The sequence below is a fragment of the Balaenoptera ricei genome, chromosome 11 (assembly GCF_028023285.1).
Source record: "Balaenoptera ricei isolate mBalRic1 chromosome 11, mBalRic1.hap2, whole genome shotgun sequence".
Classification (NCBI taxonomy): Eukaryota; Metazoa; Chordata; class Mammalia; order Artiodactyla; family Balaenopteridae; genus Balaenoptera; species Balaenoptera ricei.
Window position 1 is genome coordinate 80681299 of NC_082649.1, and position 15836 is coordinate 80697134.

Here is a 15836-nt window from a genome sequence, read left to right on the forward strand (position 1 = left end):
AACAGCATTGAGTTTTCTTACAGTTTTTGACGTGAAAGGCATTTTAATGATTTCTCTAATACTGTTTGGTGCATCACAACGTGCATGTATTATTATTTTTTAGTTGCAGACCCTGTAGAATTGTGAGTCTCTAAGTATTGGTTTCAGACAATTACTCTGTATTTTTTTTTATTTGATGAATCAGTGCTCATATGATTTAGTGCATGAATAAGCATTTTCTCACAAAATGAACATTTGAACTGTATTTATGAAAATTTTCCAGTTTGTACCACGAATTTGTTAAATGGACGTTTAAAGAAATATATTCACTACTTTGTATACTTGCAAATTTGTCTCTCTGGCTTTATCCAATTCTGAATGCATTGTAACTAAGGTTTGGGGTTTTTGTTTTTCCCTGATTAGTAGATATTCAGTGTTGTAGATGGAAATTGCCCAATATTTATTTAGTTAGCTAAATATTTACATTCTTGCAACTTTCTATGGTGTTTTGTGGCTTTTATTCTATGGACCATGAACAATGGGCCCAATAACTATGAGTGTGGATGGAGTTTTGTTTCCTTAGAATAATGGAGATGTAGGTATCAGAAACCATAGTCAAGATATTGTGCTAACATGTTAATTTATGAAGGATTGTCTGTGGAACCTACACTACCAGCTAAACTTTTAAATCCTGTTTATTTGTAAAGTTAATATGTCCTAGATCCAATTATTAAAAATTCTCAAGTTTCGGCTCAACTTACAAAGTCTGATTTGAATGTTACCCATAAATTAAAAATGACTTCCTCTCTGTCCTCTCATTAAATATTCCCCAGAATGTATTCATTATCAAGAAAATGTTAATCTTCGCCTCTTTGTTTTAACTCAATTGAAATGCCAGGGCCCAACAGTGAGAGCAAGCTGAGCATCTGTATTTCCAGATAAAAGTCGTTATCGATGTATAAACTCATTGTGTGATCTGTGATGTTGGAAACATTTTAGCCCAAAACAGCTGTGTGTCTTAGATGATATGTATAAGCCATTTCTGGATCCTGTTGGATAAATCTGTATTGTGATATCTCTTTGACCTTAATAAAGTTATTGCATACAGTGCTGGCTGGATAATAGAGAATTACAGTAATAGAACCTTGTGAGCTTGAACAATGAGAGAGCGAAGGACAAGTGCACAGTCTTTCCAGTGTCTCACCCTGACCTTGCTTTATGAGCCCAGGGCTGTTCATTCGTTGATTCCGTCATTCCAGGACCTCCTGTATACCCACTGCTCTGCCAGGCACTGGGGATACGATAGCGAAAGCAGAAACACGCCCCACCTCAGGAAGCTTACATTCTATTGAGGAGACAGACAGTAAAATAATCATACCCCAGTTACACTGCGTGCAACAAAGACACATGATTCCATGAGAATGTTTATCAGAGGGACTCGAGCTGCTTAGGGGAAAGTCAAGGAGCTTGAATCTGCCTCAAGACAGCACAGAATTTCACAAGGACAAGGTGGAAGGGAGAATATCCCAGGCAGAGAGTAGGCTTGCAGAGCTGTCAGATGGCAGGAGACAGGATGGATATGTAGCGCGTAATGTGTGAGGGGGGCTTTGAGAGAGGTGTCGCTGCTGATGGGAGGGGGGAGTCCCGCTTGGGCACCATGATCAAGAATTCTGTCTTTGTCCTAAAGAAGCTAAGGGAAAGCACTGCAGGATTTAAGCAGAGGAGGGACGTGATGAGATCAGCATTTTGACAAGATCTCGGTGGGTGTGGGATAGAGTGGAGGACATCCTGGGGATAGGAAATAGCCTTGACCTAACACCCATTAGGCAGTGGGCTGGGAGTGGGAGAAGGAGAACAGGCATGAGTTCTTCCCACATCCACCTCTGATTTCCTGGGATAGCGGCTGGATTGGACTGCTTTCTTCAGCACTGTCCAGGGGCACAGAGTGGCCTCTGATTCTTATGCTGTCATGAATTCTCCAAAGTGGAGAAATCCTCAGAATCAACAGTTCTTTTTACCAAACTTAACAGTCCCAAAATACACTGGGGCTCTGTCATGGAAAGCACTATCCGCCCTGGTCCAGATAGAGGCATGCTTCCAGAGTCCACTGCAGATTTGCAGTAAAATGCTGCTGTAGTCCAACGGGGATTTCGTTAAGCTGGTTTTATTCCTTCTAGTTTCAAGAAAAGAACAGTAGATCTGGCCTTTTGAAAAGGAGAGTAATCAGTGTGGTAGGAGACCTCGGGTCTATGTTTCCAGTAGACCTCATTTGGCCTCGAAGCCTCTCTGCTCAGTAGCTGTATTTCAGGATGTGACTTCACCTCCCGAGCCTTCGTTACCTCGGAGGAGGTAAAGCATCCAAATAAAAAGAGTGGGCTCTGAGATCCCACCGCCTGGGATAGAATCCCTGTGCTGCCATCTACTTGCCTGTCCTTTGTCTTCCTCCGCGCCTTCTCCAAAGCCCAGGGGCTCCTCTGGAGCCACAACCTGAAGGCAGGTGCACCCTGGAACGCAGGGGAGTTTACACCCTAGGGACCACCTTCAATCATTGGGGATTGTGGGCAGGTCAGTAAATACCTTTGCAAGATGCTAAACTCACTCATTCAGTTCCCCTGTCTCTACAATGAAGATAAGCTCTGCCTCATAGGGTTGGTATCAGGATGAAAAAGGTAAGCCGTGTAAAGACATCGTAGCAGCCTCTGGCATACAGCAGGCACATTCTCAGTCTGGGTTCTAGGTGATTCTAGGATGCAGGACTGACAAGGGGGGAGAGTGAGACAGGAAAGGAGGAAAATCCATCCAATAAAAGAGCGCATTAGTTGTTGCTGGTAAGAACAATAGGAGCTCAGTTCCGTCAGGATCTCTGACTAGTGTTCAGAATGGCTCCGGCAATTTTCAAGCAAGGGACAAGAGTGGGAATATTTATCTACCAACCTCTATCCCCCCAACTGGTTGAGAGTTGCCCAAAGGGTTGATAACTTTCCCACGTTTCCAGGTTGCACTTGCCTGTAGACTGAGCAGGCTCTTGTGACCTTGAGTCCTAGCAGCTATTAGGCAGCGTGCTGGCAGTGGGAGGAGGGGAACTGACATGAGTCCTATCACCGCCCTCCCCTTCCCCATTTCCCCCATTCCTGGGGACAGTGGCCTTGAGGAAGGATAAGGGGGGAGCCACAGAAGGTGCAGGTCACTGTCAACGTGAGCAGGAACTACCCCTCACAACTGCGGCTGAAGTTAGAGACTGGCCGAGAGAAAACAGCACAGAGCATCAAAATCACCTACTACGGTGATCAGTGATCGATGAACGTTACTATTATTGCTTAGAATGTAAGATGGGAATGCAGATAATCCTGCTTCATAGGGTAATGACAAGAACCGACCTGGTGGTGTGCGGGAAAGGTTGATGAACTGTACAGCACTCTACAAATATTAGTTGTCTATTGAATGTCTACTTCACACTTATAAATGCCTGAGATCTTATAAGTCAGAGACTTGTAATCATAGTGAGGTGAGCAAAATACAGCTCCTAGCGTCTTGGAGCTCAAGATTGAAAGGCTCAAATAATGGACAAGTAATGCCAGGAAGAATACTAGAACTTTTCCCTTTCCTAAGAGATTTTTTTTCCCATTAACTCCCATCTATGCAGCATATAAATAAGACTTTAATTTCAATATGCCATGTGATTTTTATCTGGCTGTCCAAAGATAAGAATTTTTAATAACAACTATCAAGTAACAACTAACATTTATTGAGCACGTACAGTGTGCCAGCCCCTGAGCTAATAAGCATTTTGCACTTAACCATAACAGCACTATGAGATAGATGCTAGCAGTACTCCCATGTATCAGGTTAGAAAACCAAAGGTCAAGGAAGTGAGATAACAACAAAATCCTTGTGAGTACCTTCAGTAATAAAAATCATTCTTAATTGCTACTATCTACTGAGCATCTAGTCTACACAGAGAACAATGCCACACGCTTTATCTCCACTTTCCTATTTAATGCGAGATCAAGTACTGTTTTTTTTTTTAAAGCATTTTTAATTTTTTATTTATTTATTTATTTATTTTTGGCTGCGTTGGGTCTTCGTTTCTGTGCGAGGGCTTTCTCTAGTTGCGGCAAGCGGGCGCCACTCTTCATCGCGGTGAGCGGGCCTCTCACTATCGCGGCCTCTCCTGTTGCAGAGCACAGGCTCCAGACGTGCAGGCTCAGTAGTTGTGGCTCATGGGCCTAGTTGCTCCGCGGCATGTGGGATCTTCCCAAACCAGGGCTGGAACCCGTGTCCCCTGCATTGGCAGGCAGACTCCCAACCACTGCGCCACCAGGGAAGCCCCTCAAGTACTATTTTTATACCAGTTGAGCAGATGAGAAAACTGAGATGCATAAAGATCAAGGAACCTCTTAGCTCAAGGTGACTGAGTGGAAGTGGGAAGACGCCAAATTCAAATCCAGGTCTCCGCATCCAAAACAACTTGCTCTAAACCTTGTTAAACCACGACAGTGCTACCCCCCCACTGTTCTCCTACATTTTAAGCCAGATGTGCTTTGTCTGTCCAACTGGGGTACATTCAACAATAACCCAGACCATCAAATGCTTCATTTGACCTTCCATAGGGATGCTGAGTCCCTCATAGATATAAGGATAGCTTTTGTCAGAATCATTTGCCGACGTGAATAAAATCAAACTCAGTTCACTGAATAAGTTCATTAAGTCATTAAGAGTGTGAAAGGTCCAGCTGAATGAAGAATTATTTCTTAACCTGCTTGACTTGGAGTCTGAGGCTTTGCTGGGTTTTCGGGCTCAGCTAAATGCTCTTCAGAGCCTGTTGGCAGCAAGTGCTTCCAAGAATGGCCCTGGCTTCTCCAGTCCTCTCTGGACCTCCATGAATAATGGACATTGGACATTAAAAGGCCAAGATGAGAACAGAAGAAGGCTTCCTGGAAGTCCTGTGTTTCTGTGGGAAACATTTTAAGTCCAGTTGAATATTTTCCTTAAATGGGCAGGCCCCCTGGTTTATCAAACAAAACACTTGAAGGAGGTTGTAATAAGTCTAATAGGTTTCCTGGTGGCTGAAAAAGGATTTGCCTTTGAGCCTCTGCTATTTTATTTATATTTTCATTACCTGACCTCTTGGAGCTTAAGAGAATCTAACTGGCTTGTGCTGTGAACTTAGACTCACTGGCTCATACGAACTTGAAGTCATCTCCCTACTTACTAGAAACAATCTCATGTGACGTTACTTGCTTTCATGCCACTTTGGTGAGTGAGAGAAAAGCAAAATACAAACTCAGTAGTTTTCCTTACTTCAAGTATTTTCCCTTCTTGCCTGTGAATTGACATTTCTCCTGATATTATCTCCCCTAGTCTCTTCAGACCTTCAGGTTTCTTCTGATTGATCTCCACTATCATGTTCCTTCTAGAATGTGATACATTTCATAGCTTACACGTTGCCCTAAGCGTTGCTGCCCTTTTCTACAAGTCCATTGTTAATCTCACTCTCTGAAAGCTCCTAGACCTTCTGTGAAAATTTCACAGTGAGTAATGACATACGTTTCCACAGAACTTTGCAACACGGCGCCACACACACTCAGGAGGAACATGTTTTTAATCACAGTTTCCTCAGATAAGACCTGAGGTCCAGATCTGTGTTCTAGGAGCTTAGAGCTGGGTCACATCTTTAGGCATTGGTAGATGTTGTCATTAGCTTTATCAGCGTTAACTGATCGTGTAAATTCCTACCAGCAGTGGGTAAGCATCAGCTTGTAGTCAGATAGACCTAGATTCCTATCTTGGTTCCATCATTGAAACCAGGCTGTGTGATCCTGGGAAAGTGCCCCAAAGTCTCTGAGCCTCGGCTCTCATCCATACAATGGGAGATAAAGATATCAACCTGTTTGTTTTCTCTGACTGCTGAAACAAATGACCACAAACTTAGTAGCTTAAACAACACGAATGTATTATCATACTATTCTGTAGGAGAAACCCAGCAGAAGTCTCACTGGGTAAAATCCAGGGGTGGGCTACACTCTGTTCCCTTCTGGAGGCTCTAGGAGACAACGCATTTCCTTGTCTCTTCCATCTTTTAGAAGCCGTTGCTGATGGCCCTCTTTCTCCATTTTCAGAGCCAGCGGCAGCAGGTCAAGTTCTTTGCGTGTTGCATCACTCTGACCTCCTCTTGGCCTCTCTTCCACTTTTAAGGAAGTTTGTGATTACATTGGGCCAACCTGGATAATCCAGGATAATCTCCTGATTTTAAGGTCCACTGACTAGCAAACTTGATTCCATCAGCAACCTTAGTTCCCTTTGCCACAGAACCTAACATATCCATAGACTCCAGGGATTAGAATGTGGGCATCCTGGGGGCGGGAAGGGGAGCATTATTCTACCTAACACACTATCCCACCAGTAAAGGGTACAATGATATAACATAAGCAAATTTCATAGCAGATTCACTCGTCAGAGTGCTCAGTAGCTGATAACGATGATTAAAACTGATAATTGTTCCAATCAGTAGCATTACCTTTTCTGGGAAAAAATGACCCGGCCTGTAGCATTAATGTGGGGCAACTGAGGGCTTTTCAGTGCTCGGGTACTGAGAGACCAACTTTGACAGAGTTCCCATCAGGTAACCAATGTTTATCGCATTCCCTGCTAAGGTGCTGGAGTAGATTAACAGGCATTGTTTACAGATGGAATCCTTGAGGTGCCAAATATTCCTTCAGCCCAGCTCACGACTGGAGAAACAGCTGGGTAAATACAATGCTTGCCTCAATGTACTTACAGCCCAGTGGGAGAGATTACCTACAGACCTGAAATTACATTATGTATTCATTTGTTTACTTGTGTCTTAGATCTCTCCCGCTCCCATATAAACTCCACTAAGGGCTGGGACTTTATTTACTAGATTGTACACACCTGTGTCCTCAACACCTGGAACAGTGCCTAGACTATACTAGGTACTCAGTAAATATTTGTTTTGAACAACTATAATGTGATACATTTGAATACGCAAACTTAGAGGTGATATAACAGATCGACTCGCCAGAGAGGAAGAAGAATCTTAACGCTCCTTTGAAAAGTTTCCAGCATGTTTACAGATAGCTCACAGCGGGGCACGCAACTCCTGGCCCTCGTGACTCACCGACTCACGACTCACGTTCCCCTGTTTGCAAACTGCACCACCCCCAGATCGCAAGCCAGGAATGACCTGAAGCCCATAGGTTAAGGACTATCCATGGTATCATTCCTGTCCCTCTGCACCACTCACCCCCCAATAAGCTGCAAGTAAGCAAATTGCAGATATTGATAAGCCATGGAGGAGACGAAAAAGAGGGATGGAATAAAGGATTCCTGGAGGGGTGAGATGTTTATATGGAAGCTACAGGCAATCACAAAAGGACCATCAAAGCACAAGGGTCATCTCTCCATGGTACAGGCACTCTTAACAATTAAATACATTTTGAATGTGTTCCAGTACATAGAGCCCTAAACTCAAAGTTACACAAAACAAATCTTACCTTAACCACACGAGACACTCTGTTTTCCACTAAATTCAGTACTGTCCCACTCCATGGTACTTCATTTGTTTTTTAAAGCTGTTCTTCACTCACTTGATTCATGTGCACTAAAGGGTCCCTAATGGTTCAGCCAGGTCATTAGGGGCCCTGAGTCTCCATGACACACACAGTTTTGACCAGATCAGAGGTGTGGTTTAGTGCAAAAGAGCAAAGCTTAGAACCTAGAAGAAGATGTTTATCCTGGTACTAACCAGTTCTCTTTGCCACGGCTGCTTTTCTTCCCCCAAATATACTATTGGATCCAGCAGAGGCTTCATTTGTTGGGAAACAAAGAATAAGTGGGGAGGTTGCTTTGTTGTCATGAGGAGATTTCTGGGGTCCAGGAGAGATGAAGGCAGGGCTAATATTCCCTTGTATGGACATACCATAATTTATCCAGGCCAGGAGTGAGCAAATGATAGCCCACAGCCAAATGCAGTCAACCCCCTGTTTTGGTAAGTCACGTTTTATTGGAACACAGCCATGGCCATTCATTTGTACATTGTCTGTGGCTGCTTTCACACTATGACAGAGACCTTGTGACCCACAAAGCCTAAAACATTTACTGTCTGGCCCTTTACAGAAAAAGTGTGCCAAGCCCTGGTTTATTCTCTACCAAATCAATTCTGTACTGTTAGATCATCAAGTTTCACAGCAACTGATATTCTAGGACATATATCTTTGAGCACATTTGCAAGAATATCTAAAAGATAAATTCATGGGAGTGGGTTTCTTGGGCCAAAAGATATGTATATTCTTTTTTTTTTTTTTTAACATCTTTATTGAAGTATAATTGCTTCACAATGGTGTGTTAGTTTCTGCTTTATAACAAAGTGAATCAGCTACACATATACACACGTTCCCATATCTCCTCCCTCCTGCATCTCCCTCCCTCCCACCCTCCCCATCCCACCCCCCCCCAGGCGGTCACAAAGCACTGAGCTGATCTCCCTGTGCTATGCGGCTGCTTCCCACCATTCTTAATCTTCATAGATATTTCCAATTCCTTCCCTATAATTGATGTAACCTCCCTAGAGGTTACATCATTTATACTCCCACCAGCAGTGTACAGGCATACCTTTTTACCTCTCCCTAGCCAGATGAGGATGTTATCTCATTTTCAGTTTTTGCCAGTCTCATAGGTAAAAGAAAACTGTTATAACCTTGTTGTTTATATATTTATTTTGTGATGAGATAGAGTGTTTTTCTTAATGAATACCTTCCTTTAAGAGAAAACAACTCCAACAGTAGCTGGCAGATACTGTGTCCAAGAGTCTTATCTTTGTAACAATTCATGTGAGCTAGGTAGCATTATTCCTATTTTACAGATGAGGAAACTGAGGCACAAAGAAGTTGAGTTCAGACCCATGGGAGTACTGTAGTTAAAAAAACTGACCTTGGAATCAGACTACCTGGGTTTCATCCACATCTCCACCACGACTATTAGCTGTGTGACCTTGGGCAAGTAATTTAACCCCTCTCTGCTTCGGTTTCCTTTTTCTTCTTTAATGAGAGTAACAATAGTATTTACCTTATAGTGTGATGTCAGGAAATAAACTAGGGCTTTTATGCTATTGGTTTTAAGTGGTGAAGCCACGATTCAAATCCAGATTTCTGTGATCTGGAATAGAAGCTCTTAAACACTTAAGCTATTTCTTTTAGTGACAGTGTATGATTACTAAACATTTTATATTCACTGAATTTATAGCTAGGCCTTTCCTCCTGCTTAGAGGCTTTTAGGAAAAGCACCAACTCCATGCATTGCTGCGAACATACAAACCCGAGCATGTCTCGACTTGCTTAGTCACAACTGTTTGGAAATTCTGGAACATGAAACCATTCAGGGAAAGGACTGCCAAGGAAACATGAAAGCTATTAAATCCTTCAGGTGTTTCAGATCATTCCCATCTGAAATAGCACAGACAGTACAGAATTAGCTTTTAGAAAGACACATATAAGAGAGATGTTTTGAATGTTTGTTATCTACACATAACTATGCAGCCTCAGTTCATTTTTTGAGTGGAGCTGACTCTCCTCACAAAACAGCCTCTCAACCAATTAAACAATCAATCGATTCGTGTTTATTGAGTACCCGTGTGCTAAGTACTATGTGCTTAATACCCAAAATACAGCAGTAAACAAAGTTGACACATTCTCCATCAACACAGAATTTAAAATCTAGTGCAGTGCTGTCCAATAGCAATTTCTACAATGATAAAGACATTCAACTTCTGTACTGTCCAATATGGTAACCTCCAGCCACATGTGGCTATTAATCACTTAAAATGTGACGAAGGAACTGAATTTTTACTTTCAATTAACTTGATTGCGTTTAGATAGCCCTAAGCCCTTGACACAGTGCCTGGTACACAATTGGCACCCAACCTGTGTTGGTTAGTGAACGTCAAATGATGAATGACTCTGTAAATGGATGGATCGATGGATGGATGGACATATATATATAAAGCAAGAATCTCTTCTCACTCATGCAACTATAAAGAAATGATTCCAAAGTGTGTTCCTTCCAAAAGTAACACTTGTTCTAAATTAGATATTTGAAAAGAGGTGATCTCAGAGTGTACGAATAGATGGGAATTCTTGCTGATCAGTGGTGTCGGTGACAGTCAGGCGGAGGTAACTGAGGTATCAGCTCATTTTTATTTAGGTGTTATTTTTAGGTATACTCTGTGCTCTGTGAACCCTACAAAGGGCTTAGCAACTTAAAATTGCTAGTGGGATTTGCTCAAGCAGACATGCTGTGTAACAATTTATCATCATGACAGGCGCTAAGGGGTTCAAGGCAACTTGCTGATGCCCCACTTCCCAGAGTCAGAGCTCAGGAGGAAATATACTGTGTTAGGGAGATTAGAACCCTCCAAATAGATTCTTCAGTGTATTAATGTCTCTGCTGGGCTCAACATTGGCTATTTCTGTTTACAACTTGCTTATCTTTATTTGTATCCGTCCAATTTCAAACATACCACTAGGAAGACATATTGCCAGCTGTTTCAAGTTTTAAAAGGACAGTTTGATCAACACCATCTATTTAAACTGCATATGCACACTATGGTGAGAATGTGGTCCAAAGTAGAGTAAAACAAAAGTGCTAAAGGAAAATAGATCTTGCGAGTATTCTGGGAATGCAAGTCTCTCCAGGTTAAGTCACATTCCCTTCAGCACAGAAGCACCAGTGGAGATTTATATCATACTGTATTTTACTTCTTCAGTGCAGATTAGTCTCAAACTCTAACACCAGCCTAGAAAAAAGCTTCTATTGGGTTTGAAAATTCATGTGCTGGAGACATAAACTGAGAAAAAGAAAGGCCTGAATGAAGGCTGAGCCCTGCAATTCCCTGGGGCAGGTCAGGAGTAGATAAGTAAGCTACTATATATAGAATGGATAAGCAACAAGGTCCTACTGTATAACACAGGTAACTATATTCAGTATCCCATGATAAACCAGAATGGAAAAGAATATGAAAAAAAAGAATGTATATATTTGTGTAACAATCGCTTTGCTGTACAGCAGAAATTAACACAACAATGTAAATCAACCATACTTCAATATAAAAAAAAGAGTAAAGGAAACAGGGGAGGGGACGGCCAAGATCCCCACCAGGACAATAGCAAAGGCTCAAAACACTCCCAATTATTGAGCTGAGCAGTGCTATGACTTCTCCCACTCTCGGAAACACAGGAAGTGGCTTATTAGAAATCAGGCAGCAGGCACACAGCCTCTGAAAGGTCCACAAGGGAGAGAGAGGGGAAAACATCACTCTATCATGTCTCCCCTGGATCCTTGGTTTTATAGTTTGGGATTTATGTCCTCATTTATTCTGTGCCTGGTCCCCTAAAGGACGTAAGACAATCGCGATTCTGTATGAGAACCATGCACGGGATTTTTTGAGAAAAAAAAAAAAAAAAATTCAGACTTTCTAACTAATTCAGATGAAGGTGGTTATAAGGGGAAAGAAAAAAACTGGGGAAATGAGGCACAGGAATAGCAAGGAAATTTTTACTCTATGCCTTTTATATGTTTGGTTTAAAGCCTGAAAATGTGATGTTTATTCAAAAAATAAATAAGTTTGAATGTATATCATTAAACACTCTGAGATGACTTTGAAAGCAAGCCTTTTCCCCACCTAAGCTACCATCTCAGGAAAATACAAGCAAGCATGTCATCGTCAGGATGAACAATTCCTTCAGTCTTTCAAACATCAAACCTCTTTAAGCATATTTTCTGGAGCTGAGCATTTTCGTCTGATTTCTTCCCCCCATGGGCATTAAAATCCTAAATTAAGAACCCAAGGATTAACCAAAGAAATTAGAGACCCTCTTCGTGAGTGGGGGATTCCCGACAATCACAAAGCTTAAAATCTTTTTAATTATCTCTGTTAATTGACGGGATAATAAGCATCGATTCTACATACATGTGTGTTGGCCGCATCACAGAAATTACCTGGCATGTTTTATTCACACAGGGGCCGCAGGCTGCTCCAGTGACCAGCAGAAGCAGTTTCTCCCTCTCAAGCAAGCGTCAGAAAGGTCTGCAAAATGACAGTCACCAGTGGAAAATGAAAGGCTCTCGCTTTTTCTCCCATTACATTGTAAGATAATTAAAGCCCAGACCAATAAAACATCGAGCATTCTTATTCAGAAATCCAATTTTCACTACATCAGGACAGGTAGTTAAATGCTTTAAGCCATCTGCTGGCAACTTCACCAGCCCGGCCCATAGCAAAGCCACGTTTTTGTTTTTGTTTTGTTTTTTTCAGGTGGTTTTGCCAACAATGACCAACCAAAGAGAGGAGAAGAGTCTGACAAGGGAGCCCCTTGCATTGTTGACGAGCTTGGGGTCCCAGTGCCTGCTGTCTCGTGGATAACAAATCCAAAATAACTGTTTGATTAAAAACAGACGGACGAAAAAAGTATCACGTAAAATATGTAACGTGTGAGGGTCAAATTCTGCTACGTACTAACTGTATTTTCAGAAAGCCTGACTCTCTACCCTTCTGTGGGAGTGTGCTGGCCGTCACCATAGGGGGTTAATAGCAGGGTCCCATTACAAAGACAGGATCATTCCAGTGCCAACCATTAGGGCATCACAACAGCACGGACAGACAGAAATAGGTTAACAAAATGTAGATACCAAAGTTATTAGAGAGGCTAAATAAATAAATAAGGACCCAGCTACACAGTATATGGAGGCAGCTAGGACACTGACAGAGATGCATGGCGTTCCATAAAGGCAGGTACCATTATTGGTAAAGAAGCATCGTGAGTGAGGGTATATAAGCTGTAGGGATCGGGTCCGAAAACAGGCTCTTGGGCAAGTTACTTAAGCTCTCTGAGCTTGTTCGTAATTACACTGCAAGTATTTAAATAAGCTAATGTTTCTAAAGTTACACAGGGACTTCCATTTCTGGGAAGATGAAGTAGACATATTTTCCCTAATCCTCCTACTAAGTGCAACTAAAAACCCTGGACGTTATACGTAAAACAAACACAAGTGTAAAAGATGAAGGAGAGAAGACAGACTGTAAGGGACTCCAGGACTCGAACCACAAGGCACTGGATTCCCTGGGGTTTCTTTTTGCCACATATATTCCAGGCTGGGTGCCGCCCACCTGAAACACCAAGTGGCACAGACAATAATAGCCCCAACAAAAGCTCGCTCTCTCTGTAGCCAAAGGGGCAGGAAAAGAACAGCCCAGCAGGACAGAATACTTTTAGGAAATAACTATTCTACTGCAGCCAGTCACCATTACAACTATGCCCTACCCGCAACCAAACCAACAAAGATGAAGTGATGAACCTAGACTCCACCCCCCAGGCTGTAACGAAGGGTCTCAGCCAGCACATCAGGTGGTATCAGAGAAGACTGAGAAAGCGGTTAGGACACTGATCCTCCAAAGGCGCTAATGAGTCCTCCCACCTGGCATGGTGTCAGTTGAGACCATGTGGGAACCCTGGACTTCTACCCCACCTGGTGGTACTGAGGTACCCTCCCCATGCCGTGTAAGAGAATTAACAAATTCTAGTAGCCAGCAGATCTAATCTGCCTACTCAAATGTGTGCTGTAGGAGGGCAGTGTTCTTTGTTTCGTTTCTTCACTGTTGTATCCTCATTACTTTTAATAGTGTCAGACTTATAGTGAGGACTCAATAAATATTTTGGGGGGGAATGAATTGCAAGTTCATTTCTCTATGTGTATTGCAAGGTCCTCGGCTATAGAGTTGAGTTAATGACACTTCTATTCCATGTTATTATGAAGATTATATGAGATAATATTCAAAAACAAAACTTTCCTAGGGTATATAAAGAACTCTTACAATACAAAAAAAAAGAGAGAGAGAGAGAGAGAACAACCCAGTTTAAAGTTGAGAACTTTAAATAGACACTTTAAATAGAACTGGAATAGACATTTCTCCGAAGAAGATAGGCAAATGCCCAATAAATACACGAAAAGATGCTTAACATCACTAATCCTTAGGGAAATGCAAACCAAAACCACAATAAGATAACGCCTCATTAGAATGGCTACTATCAAAAGAAAAAGCGAGGAGAGGGAAGAAAAATAAAGTATTGGCAAGGAGGTGGAGAAACAAAAACACGTGCACTGCTGGTAAGAATATAAAATGGTGTAGCTGCTATGGAAAACAGTATGGTGGCTCCTCCAAAAATTAAAAATGGAATTACCATATGCTCCAGCAATTTCACTCCTGGTTATAAACCCCAAAAGAGTTGAAAACAAGGATTCAAACATATATTTGTACACCACAGTCAGAGCACCATTATTCATAACAGCCGAAAGGTGGAAGCCCCCCAGGTATCCACTGATGGATGGATGGGTAAACAAAAGGTGGTACGTACGTACAATGGGGAGAAGGGGAAGTGGGCAATTATTGCTGAATGGGTACCAAGTTTCACGTTGCAAGATGAAAAGAGTTCTGGAGATGGATGGCAGTGATGGTTGCACAACAATGTGAACACACTTAATGCCACTAAACTGCACACTTTAAATGATTAACATGGTAAATTTTATGTTACATCTATTTTACCATAATTTTATACATTAAAAACATACCTTGCACCATATCAACAACATAGTAAACACTCATTAAATGATAGAGTACAGAGATGGAGTATAAAATTTATAGCAGAACCACCTTGTGTTTCTTGCCTATAGTTATGTCTCACAAAAGAGGATCTAGCTATAGAAGTAGGCCTCACAGTCCTTTTGCACCAGCGTGGCAAAATCAACGAAGAAAAAGGGGAGTGTCAGGGAAGGACCAGTGCCAGTAGCTGCAAGGACGCTTCCATCTCAAAGTTAGATTGCTATTGCCTAGCTACATAAGACACTGTCTCAGCAGGAAAGAAAGTAAGTTTCTCGTCTCCTTTTACTGCAGAAAAAGAACAGAGCTGCCTATAGAATAACAGAATTGGATTAGGCCTTGAAAAAAAAAAATCAATACCCGTTATCCCAGTGCCTGGAGCCCAGCTCTGTAGTTGTGACACGCTCTGTTGTGACACGCTCTGTATTGACACGCTCTGTAGTTGTGACACTCAGGTTCAGTAGTTGTGGCTCGCGGGCTCTACAGCGTGGGCTCAGTAGTTGTGGCTTGCAGGCTCAGTAGTTGTGGCTCACGGGCTTAGTTGCTCCACGGCATGTGGGGTCTTCCTGGACCAGGGCTCGAACCCGTATCCCCTGCCTTGGCAGGTGGATTCTTAACCACTGTGCCACCAGGGAAGCCCTGCTACGCCTTTTTGATCCTAAGTTTGATTCATTCTTGAGGAGAAGGTTATCAATAAACCTGATTCCCAGTATTTTGCTTCCATCAGCACCATCGTCCTCACCATCATCACCATCATCACCATCATCATCATGTTTCTTCCCATTTGTTTACCCCACCCTCCTATTCCAGTCTCTGCCCCAGGAGGTTGATTCCTCAGACTCCACCTCCCAGGCCTCCTTCCTGCTGGTTCCCTGATTGGTTTGGTTAATGGGAGGCACAGGCTGGAGATCAGAGCCTGGGGTATCTTTTCCCCACTCCCTCCCTGATTTGCCTGATTTGCAGCCGCGGCTGTCTCCCTTCATCCACGGCTTCTGTCAAGTGGCCCCTGCTCCAAGAATCCTGCTCTCTCTGGGCTCCGTCATCCGATTTCCTCTCCTTGCTCCTTCAGGACAAGAGTGGTAAGTCTCCCATCGCTTCTAGTCTCTGGGTGCCTCGACATCCTTGTTTATTTTCCTAACTGTGACCGCTGAGTGATCCCTTCATGGGTGTCTCTGATGCCATCCAAGTT